The 8,893-nt window shown below is 44.9% G+C and overlaps 1 pseudogene across 1 annotated transcript; it reads left to right on the forward strand.

Moving 5' to 3' along the window:
* The first annotated feature begins 6,272 nt into the window (after positions 1-6,272).
* On the forward strand, positions 6,273-7,104 carry LOC308344986 (diphthine methyl ester synthase-like; annotated as a pseudogene). The gene has a single exon. The product of its transcript is annotated as a diphthine methyl ester synthase-like (transcript).
* Positions 7,105-8,893: the final 1,789 nt, after the last annotated feature.

The following is an 8,893-nucleotide window of genomic DNA, read 5'->3' on the forward strand; positions in this document are numbered from 1 at the left end:
GCCGCCACCCTTCTCACCTCCCTCCGCACGCAAGGGCCAATCGTCGCCGTCGCCACAGCCGAGGGCCAATCGTAGCGCCCTCCGTCTCCCGAGGCCACACCCCGCCAGGCGGGCTCCTTCTCCTTCCTGCTTCGCGGGCGTCGGGGAGACACGCTGGTTAGTCACACTTCCGGCTCCGCTTCCACCTCCCTCACCCTCCCCTCCTGTAGCAGTAGTCGCGCTGCAGTTCCGCTAGGCTCCGAGCTGCCGCGCCTTGCGTCAGAAAAGTGCCTGGAACGCGCCGCACGAACGTAGCTGGTGTGGACGCCGGAGCGCGGGAGGAAAGGAATCACGCGTGCGCAAACAGGAACCCGGTTCGGGGGCGGGACGCGACGAGCCCCCCCCTAGCGACTGCATCCGGGAGCGCACGCGTTACTCTCGACTGGTTCGTCGTGATTGCGTTTGGTGGTGCGGGGCGTCTCCGCGGGTTTGAACTCCCGGGAAAGCTCCCAGAAAGTGGGAGCAGGAGCCCTCCCGTGAATGTGAGAGTGGCCGCAGCTGCGCCTTCCCCAGTCATTTTGGCATTTTTTTCACCAAACTTAGGGACCTTGGTTACAGCCTGGTGCTCCTGGAAGCCCGGCAGTGGGGATTCGAGGCTCAGAGGAGTTTTCTCTGCAGTCCCCCTCATCACCCTACCTACTAGGTACCTGGGCTCTGATACTGGTGCTGGGGAGCTGACTTCGGGCCTTCGGAGCCTCGAACCCACGGACGGCATACGGCTTACATTTATGGAATATTTGATGTTTTTCAGGCTGTGTGCACGTGCATTATCTCTTTTAATAACTGCTAAATTCACTGAGCTCTTAGTATGTGTTGAGTGTTTTGCATCTTTTTTTCTGCAGGGTGGACGAAGGAGGCAGGATTAGAAAGGTTTAGAAAGTAAGAAGCACAAGGTCACTCTGCTGCCTGGGAGTGGATCTAGATTCCATTAGCTTCAAAAATCCAAGCTGTAGGTTACCTAACACTACCTCTGACAATCTTAGTGTCAAAGACACCAAGCCCTTACCTGTGAGTAATTTGCAGGGAGGTTCTACTGCATTTGTTCATCGGAGTTTCCAACCAACCTGCAGATGGGATGGGATTTTATGGATGAGACTAAAAGGCAGGGAGGAATCTTGTCTTGGTGCATTTTTGGAGATTGACAGAACTGGAATTCAAGCCACATATCTTCTACTCCAGTGCTTGGATTGAAACCTGCTTGTGGAGGGAGCAGACTGTGGGGAGACACAGTGTCTGAAAACCGGGTGGTCATCCCCCAACCTTTGATAGATTAGGAAACCTACAAAAAGTAGGAGCTTGAAAATAAGGGAGGGAGAGAGAGAGAAGAGGAGTGAGGGAGGAAACAAGAAGATCAACAACTTGTGGGATGGGCAAAGAGGGAGAACTGAGAAGAAACAGACAGCAAAAGACATTTCTCAAAGTTATAATGAAATATTAGACTAGGAGAAATATGGACCCATTAGTACATTAGAGGGGAAACAGTTTATTCATGTCAATTGATGCATTAAAAACTACTAAAAATATTCAACATCTGTTGATGTTAAAGAACATCTCATAAACTGATAAAGGACATCCTCAAAAATCCTACAGCACACATCATAATAATGGTGGAATGTTGAAAGCATTTCTCTTAAGACGAGAAACAAGCCAAGACTGCTTGCTCTCAATAACCCTAGTCAATGCAAGGAGTTTAGCCAGCCCAACAAACAGCAGCAACAAATATATAAGGATTGGAAAAAACCAAGAATATTAGTATTTGTGGATGATATAATTGTGTGTGTAGCAACCCTAAAAGAAAATCGAGATAAAATTGGTAAGTGAATTTAGCAAGGTTGCTGGGTATAAAATCAATATAGCAAAAAAATCAGTATACGAAATCTATTGCATTTCTAGCATCAGCAACCATCAGCAAGTATAACTTTTTTTTTTTTTAAGATTTTATTTATTTATTTGACAGAGATCACAAGCAGGCAGAGAGGCAGGAGGAAGCAAGCACCCCACTGAGCAGAGAGCTCGACACGGGACCCTGGGATCATGATCCGAGCCGAAGGCAGAGGCCACCCAGGTGCCCCAGCAACTATAACTTTTAAAAAATATTTGCCATTTAGAGTGCCTGGGTGTCTCAGTGGGTTAAAGCGTCTGCCTTCGGCTTGGGTCTTGATCTCAGAGTCCTGGGATCAAGCCCCACATCTGGCTCTCTGCTCAGCAGAGAGCCTGCTTCCTCCTCTCTCTTTCTCTCTCTCTCTGCCTGCCTCTCTGCCTACTTGTGATCTGTCAAATAGATAAAATCTTAAAAAAATATATTTGCCATTTGAGGGGCACCTGGGTGGCTCAGTCAGTTAAGGGTCTGACTCTTGATTTCAGCTCAGGTCATAATCTCAGTGTTGTGAGGACTAGCCCTGCACTCAGTGGGGAGTCTTCTTGAGAGTTTCTCTCTCCCTCTCTGCCCCCCTCCCCACACACATGCCTTCTTTCTCTATCAAACAAACAAATAAATAAATATTTAAAAATAGCTTGCCATTTGGTTACATGAACATATACATATATGAAGTCAAGGTGTACACTCGATCTGTGCACTTTGTTAGGTTGTGATAAACATTTTAATAAAAATATACCATTTGCCATAGCAACAAAAATATAAAGTACTTGAGAATAAATTTAACAATAGGTATGCAGGCCTTTGTGGATAAAAGGATAAGCTTTATTGAATGATATTGACAAAAATCTAAATTAATGGAAAGCCATACTATGTGCTTACAGAGCAAGACTTGACATTGTAAACATGTCAGTTCTCTCCACCACCTTGGTGTTGGGCCAAGGGGGATGATGAGAGTTCTCCATGCCTAGTCCTGGCAGAGTCTCACCCATCTGCTCATGGCAGGACCAGGCTGAGTGGGACCGCCCTTGGTGGTCCTTCACTCCTTCTCAGATTTCCTCCTGCAAGCTGAGGAGGATTTTTTTGGCTTGGAAATCACATTCCTGAAACCTTCATCCCTTCCTCCTCCTGCTTCTCTTTCTGGCTTGTCTGGCAGATTCCTTCTTTCTTGCACAGCCCTTTGTAAACTTCTCCACAGACGGCAAGGTGTACAGTAAAGTTATCTGGATTGTCTGAAAGATGTCAACCCTTTACCCCCCATCCTACGCCAGCAAATTCTCGTGTTCACTCTCCTGGAAGGTGTATTACTTAGGCCTTAACCCTTGCAGGTATTCTGCCTCTGTTACCTTCACCCACAACATTGGTTGTCACTACCATGATCCTCAGACCCCTTGATCTCAGAGTAGGGTGATGACTGGACGATTCTGTGACTATGTACTGATTTGTACACTTCAAAGGTGAATTTCATTTCTTAAAACTATTATGAAAAGCTTTAATCGGTCCTTCAGTTTTCAAGTACAATTCATTCAACATTTCTGAAGTGCCCACTCTTGGCATGTACTGTGCTAGGCTTTGATGAAGACAAGCATAATCTCTTTCTTCTCAGAGCTTCCAGTTTGGGAATGAAGGGATAATGGACAATAAAATATTACTATATGGTAAAAGGAAGACAAGTGCTGTCAGGTCACCTTTCTCAGAAGTGAGGACCTGAAGAAAGATTTCCAGAGGAAGAGCTCCCCTCGGCTATGAGCAGCGAGATAAGTAAGTGAGCGGAAAGAGCAGCTTCTATCCTGACGGGAGTGGAGATGTGACAGGCCAGGAACTGAGGTCCCAAAAGATAGGTCTAGTTCTGTGGGTCTGAGAGGACCCAGCCAGAGGTGGTTGATTTCCCCTAACGTTGTTCTCTCTTTATCCCAGGGTGTTATTTTGTAGTATACCCAAGGCATGGATAGCTACCAGTCCTGTGAGGGGAAACACACTCATTTCCATGGGAAGTCATGGGGAGGAGTTGGTTTTGTGGCTTATTCTAGAGAGGAAGACCTCCAGTTTTTCCCAGAGAATTCCAGCACTGCGGTGACTGTGGGGGAAAGGGTGCCGAGGAGCTCTCCAGGGGCCCTTACACACTCACCTCCGGAAAACACAGTGGAGGAGGAGCCCTATTCTAGATCACTTGCCCCAAATCCACAAATGATAATTACGGTCTTTCTTCAGGCACCAAGATTTGAGTAGCCCATGTTAGAAGAATGTAACTACCATTGGGTCTGAGGTGCACTATCTGCCTTTTGTCCTCCAGGGAAAGAAGTATTTGGAGTGGGAGAAAACCCCATATTGTCTGGGTTGAGCAGGAAGTGAAGACCAGGCAATTCAAAGTGTGCCAGGGCAGGGGGAGTATTTTTACATTTGTACCATACAAATGCCTTACACAATAAGATAGAAGAACGGAAAGAAAATGAGAAAAATGAAATATGTTTTCTTGACAAATTGGTACCCCCCATACATTACTGTTCGGAACTTCTTTCCTAGAAGTTTAGGAAACTCAAAAGCATCCACACCTCATAAAGTAACGTTCCAATTTAAGAATTTAAGGAAATAATTGGAAATGTGTACAAAAACTTACAAAAGTAAAGTGCTGCAAACAACCAAAATTTCTACCCATGGATGATTATATTTTTTAATTTTTAAAATTTTATTTTATTTCATTTTTAAAGATTTTATTTATTTATCAGAGAGGGAGAGAGAGAGAGAGCACACACAAGCTAGAGGAGTGGCTGGCAGAGAGAGATGCGGGCTTCCTGCCGAGCAAGGAGCCTGATGTGGCACTCGGTCCCAGGACCCTGGGGTCATGACCTGAGCTGAAGTCAGACACTTAATCGACAGAGCCACCCAGGCATCCCATTTTTTTTTTTTTAACTTTAAATAGGCTCCTTACCCAATGTGGGGCTTGAACTCACAACCCTGAGATCAAGAGTTGCATGCTCTACGGAGCCAGCCAGCGTCCCTCCCTTAGGGGATGATTACTAAATAGAAGATAACAAAACTATATGACATGATGCAAATTTAGTTTACATATAATTCTAATACCATGTATATATTACGTACAGTATACGTATTGGGGCAGCGCATCTTCTGTGTCCTGTTACCAATGAGTCAGCCCTGAGCCCAAACTCACATAGCCCTGCCCTCAGGGAACTTAGAACCAATTAAAGAGATGGACCTTTTTTTTTTTTTTTGAAGATTTTATTTATTTATTTGACAGAGAGATCACAAGCAGGCAGAGAGGCAGGCAGGGGTGGGGGTGGGGAAGCAGACTCCCCGCTGAGCAGAGAGCCAGATGCAGGGCTCGATCCCAGGACCCTGAGATCATGACCTGAGCCGAAGGCAGAGACTTAACCCCCTGAGCCACCCAGGTGTCCCTAAAGAGATGGACCTTAAACACAGGGCCATACCATTAGAAGACTCCACAGTAACAGGCATAAAAATAAATTAAAAGTTTTAAAAGACCGTAATTCAACCTTGGTTCAAATCAGTTACAAGTGACAGTGATGTCTAATGCAAGGTGTTACAAGGAAAGAACTTCAGTGACCTGAGATCGTTCAGTGCAGCTTGGGTACACGTACAAGCAAAGCTATAGGTATAGACAGTAGGTGTCAAGGTGGACTCCAGGCTACAACAGACCAACATCTGGCCAAGGGGAAGAAACTTTTTCAAAATCAGTTTTAGGTAGGCTCTGTCTCTAGCCAAAGAGTAACTGCTATTTCAATTTTTTGGTTTCCATTTCATTTTAAAAAGTGGGATAAATGTGGAATTTAAGAAACAAAACAGACTCACAGGGGAAGGGAGGGGAAAATAAAATAAGATGAAATCAGAGAGGGAGACAAACTGAGGAAACAAACTGAGGGTTGCTGGAGGAGCAGCAGATGGGGGCAGTGGGGTAACGGGGGCGATGGGCACTAAGGAGAACACGTGATGTAATGAGCACTGGGTATTAAACACAACTGAATAACAACACTACTTCTGAAACTAATGATACACTGTATGTTAATTGAATTTAAATAAATTGAATTTAAATTAAATTAAATTAAATAGTAAGTAAATAAATAAAAGTGAGATAAAATCAGGTAGCCTCTGTGATAGGCTACTTTTACCTCCAGAAATTTTAACCTAAAATTTAAGGCTTTTTTCATTATAGAAAATTGCGTTTTTCAGACCATTTGTTATAGCAAATTGTGTTTGTTCACTTCAAGTTAAAATTATATTTTGTTATATGAAGTTACATTTGCACATCAACCTTATGTAGATAGCTCCGTTTGAGACCTTGCCGCAGCAGTTAGTGGTCTCCCTGCCCCTGGAATTTGAAATGTATTACCTGGTCAGCTTGGGCCTGGGTGATGCCAAGAACAACATCCAAGGGGCCGGAAGTTGGAAGACAACACACTTAAGTGTATGTAGAAGCCTATACCTCAGTCCTGACAGTAGAGAAGAAAGCCCTGGAAGAGTTTTATGGAAGAAAATTGATTCTTTCTCATAAAGAAGAAGTGGAACAAGAAGCAGATAATATTCTGAAGGATGCTGATATCAATGGTGTTGCCTTCCTTGTGGCTGATGATCCATTTGGGGCTACAACATACAGTGATCTTATTCTGAGAGCAACAAAACTGGGAATCTCTTATGGAGTTGTTCAAAATGGCTCCATAATAAATGCTATAGGCTGCTGTCGTTTACAGTTGTGTAAATTTGGAGAGATGTTTTCTGTTAGTTTTTTGGGCACTCGGAGACCAGAAAGCTCCTTTGACAAAGTGAAGAAAAGACAGAACAGCACGCGCCCGCTGTCCTTACCGGATATAGAAGTAAAGGAGTCTTTGGAAAATCTCATCGAAGGAAGGAAGACCTCTGAACCTTCTTGGAATGTGAATGAAAACCAAGCAGCGCAGCAACTTCTGGAGATTGTTCGGAATCAAAGAATATGAGGAGAAGGATCAGTAGTTACCAAGGAGACGCGTGTTAGCTTAGCCAGGACCAGAAAATTGCAGCCGGCGCTTGCAGCAAACGCGTGCTATGGACTTGGGAGGACCATCACATTCCTTAATTATCACAGGAAACAACATGCATCTGCTGGAGATGGAGATGGCTCAGTCGGTTTTCCATTCTAGCAAAATAGCTCAGAATCCCGAAGCCTTGACGGACTCTGAACATAGACATCCTGTATTGGTAGATAATTAATTTCAGTCATATATGCCTCTACACGTGTTCATACAACAAACTGAACAGTTCTTTTGGTTTATTTAATAAATATAAAACAAGAGACCAAGAAGATAGCTGTTGACTCAGCAATTAAAACACAAAAAGGAAACCTTTATTGGGGGCCAGCTGTGGCACAGAGCCAGGGGCACAGCTGTGCTCATGACACAAAGTGCCGGGCACACAGCAGAGACAGGACAGACACGGTCCCTGCCTTTTTGTTGTTTTTAAGATTTTATTTATTTATTAGAGAGAGAGTGTGTGTGTGTGTGGGTGCGAGCATGAGCAGAGGGAAGGGCAGAGGGAGAGGAGAGCCCAACTTGGGGCTTGATCCCAGGACCCCAGGATCATGACTGGAGCTGAAGGCAGACACTTAACTGACTGAGCCACCCAGGCACGTCACTCCCTGCTCTTTTGGAAGTTCTCACCCACTGAGGAGTGCGGTAGATGAGCAGGTAGAGAGGCAACGACTAGAACTCAGAGATCATGGATGTGACATCCTCAGCACAGCAGGTACAGTAGTGAGCATTCTCTTCCCTCGGGAGGCCAGAATCTGGAGAGCAGTAAGTGCAACGTAAAAATGCATTCACTTTGAGATTTTATTTAGCTTTTTGAAGTTTTCTGAATCTAGTTAGTGAGCGCTTTGTTAATTAAAAAAAGGCTTCCAGGGCGCCTGGGTGGCTCAGTGGGTTAAAGCCTCTGCCTTCGGCTCAGGTCATGATCCCAGGGTCCTGGGATTGAGGCCCGCATCAGGCTCTCTGCTCGGCAGGGAGCCTGCTTTCCTTCCTCCCTCTCTCCCTGCCTCTGCCTACTTGTAATCTCTGTCTGACAAATAAATAAATAAAATCTTTTTTAAAAAAATGGCTTCCATTCTTCAAAGAAAAATTCATATCTGGTCTTCTATTTTCTTTTTTAAGACTGTACTTTCAAGTAATCTCTACACCCAACCTGGGGCTTGAACTCATGATCCTGACATCAAGTGGTGCTCGCTCTACTAACTGAGCCAGTCAGGTGCCCATTATATTTTCTTGATAAAGGAGACCTTTCTTATTTATTTATTTATTTGTTTGAGAGAGAGAGAGACAGCACACACTAACGGGGTGAGGGGCAGAGGGAGAAGCAGACCCCCAACCTGAGCAGGGAGCCTGACATGGGCCTTGATCTGGAACTCCAGGATCATAACCTGAGCCTAAGGCAGACACTTAACTGACTGAGCCACCCAGGCACCCCTAAAGACGGCCTTAAAGAGGTGCCTGGCTGGCTCAGTTAGTAGATTAAGTGACTCTTGATCTTGGGATTGTAAATTCAAGCCCCAGGTTGGGTGTAGAGATTACTTAAAAATAAAATCTTAAAAAAAGAGAAGTCCTTACATATATTTTTCTGTCACCATGGCTTAAATGGTCCAATGTGCTGCTCATGTCCACATGGCCAGATTTCTCCAGGGCAAATCCAGCTACAAAGCTTTCTTAAATTCCTCAAAACTGCGGGGTGCCTAGGTGACTCAGTCAGTTAAGTCTCTGCCTTTTTGACTCAGGTCATGATCTCAGAGTCCTGGGATGAGTGAGCCTCATGTCAGGCTCTCTGCTCGGTGGGGAGTCCGCTTCTCCCTCTCCCCCACCACCCTGCTTCTGCTCTCTCTTTCCTGCTCTCTCTCACTCTCTCTCTCTCTCTCATAAATAAATAAAATCTTAAAAAGAAAAGAGGGTCCCTATTGCCCCATAGAGTTACCAGCATTTGCTA

This window comes from Martes martes (genome assembly GCF_963455335.1).
Source record: "Martes martes genome assembly, chromosome: 6".
Taxonomy (NCBI): domain Eukaryota; kingdom Metazoa; phylum Chordata; class Mammalia; order Carnivora; family Mustelidae; genus Martes; species Martes martes.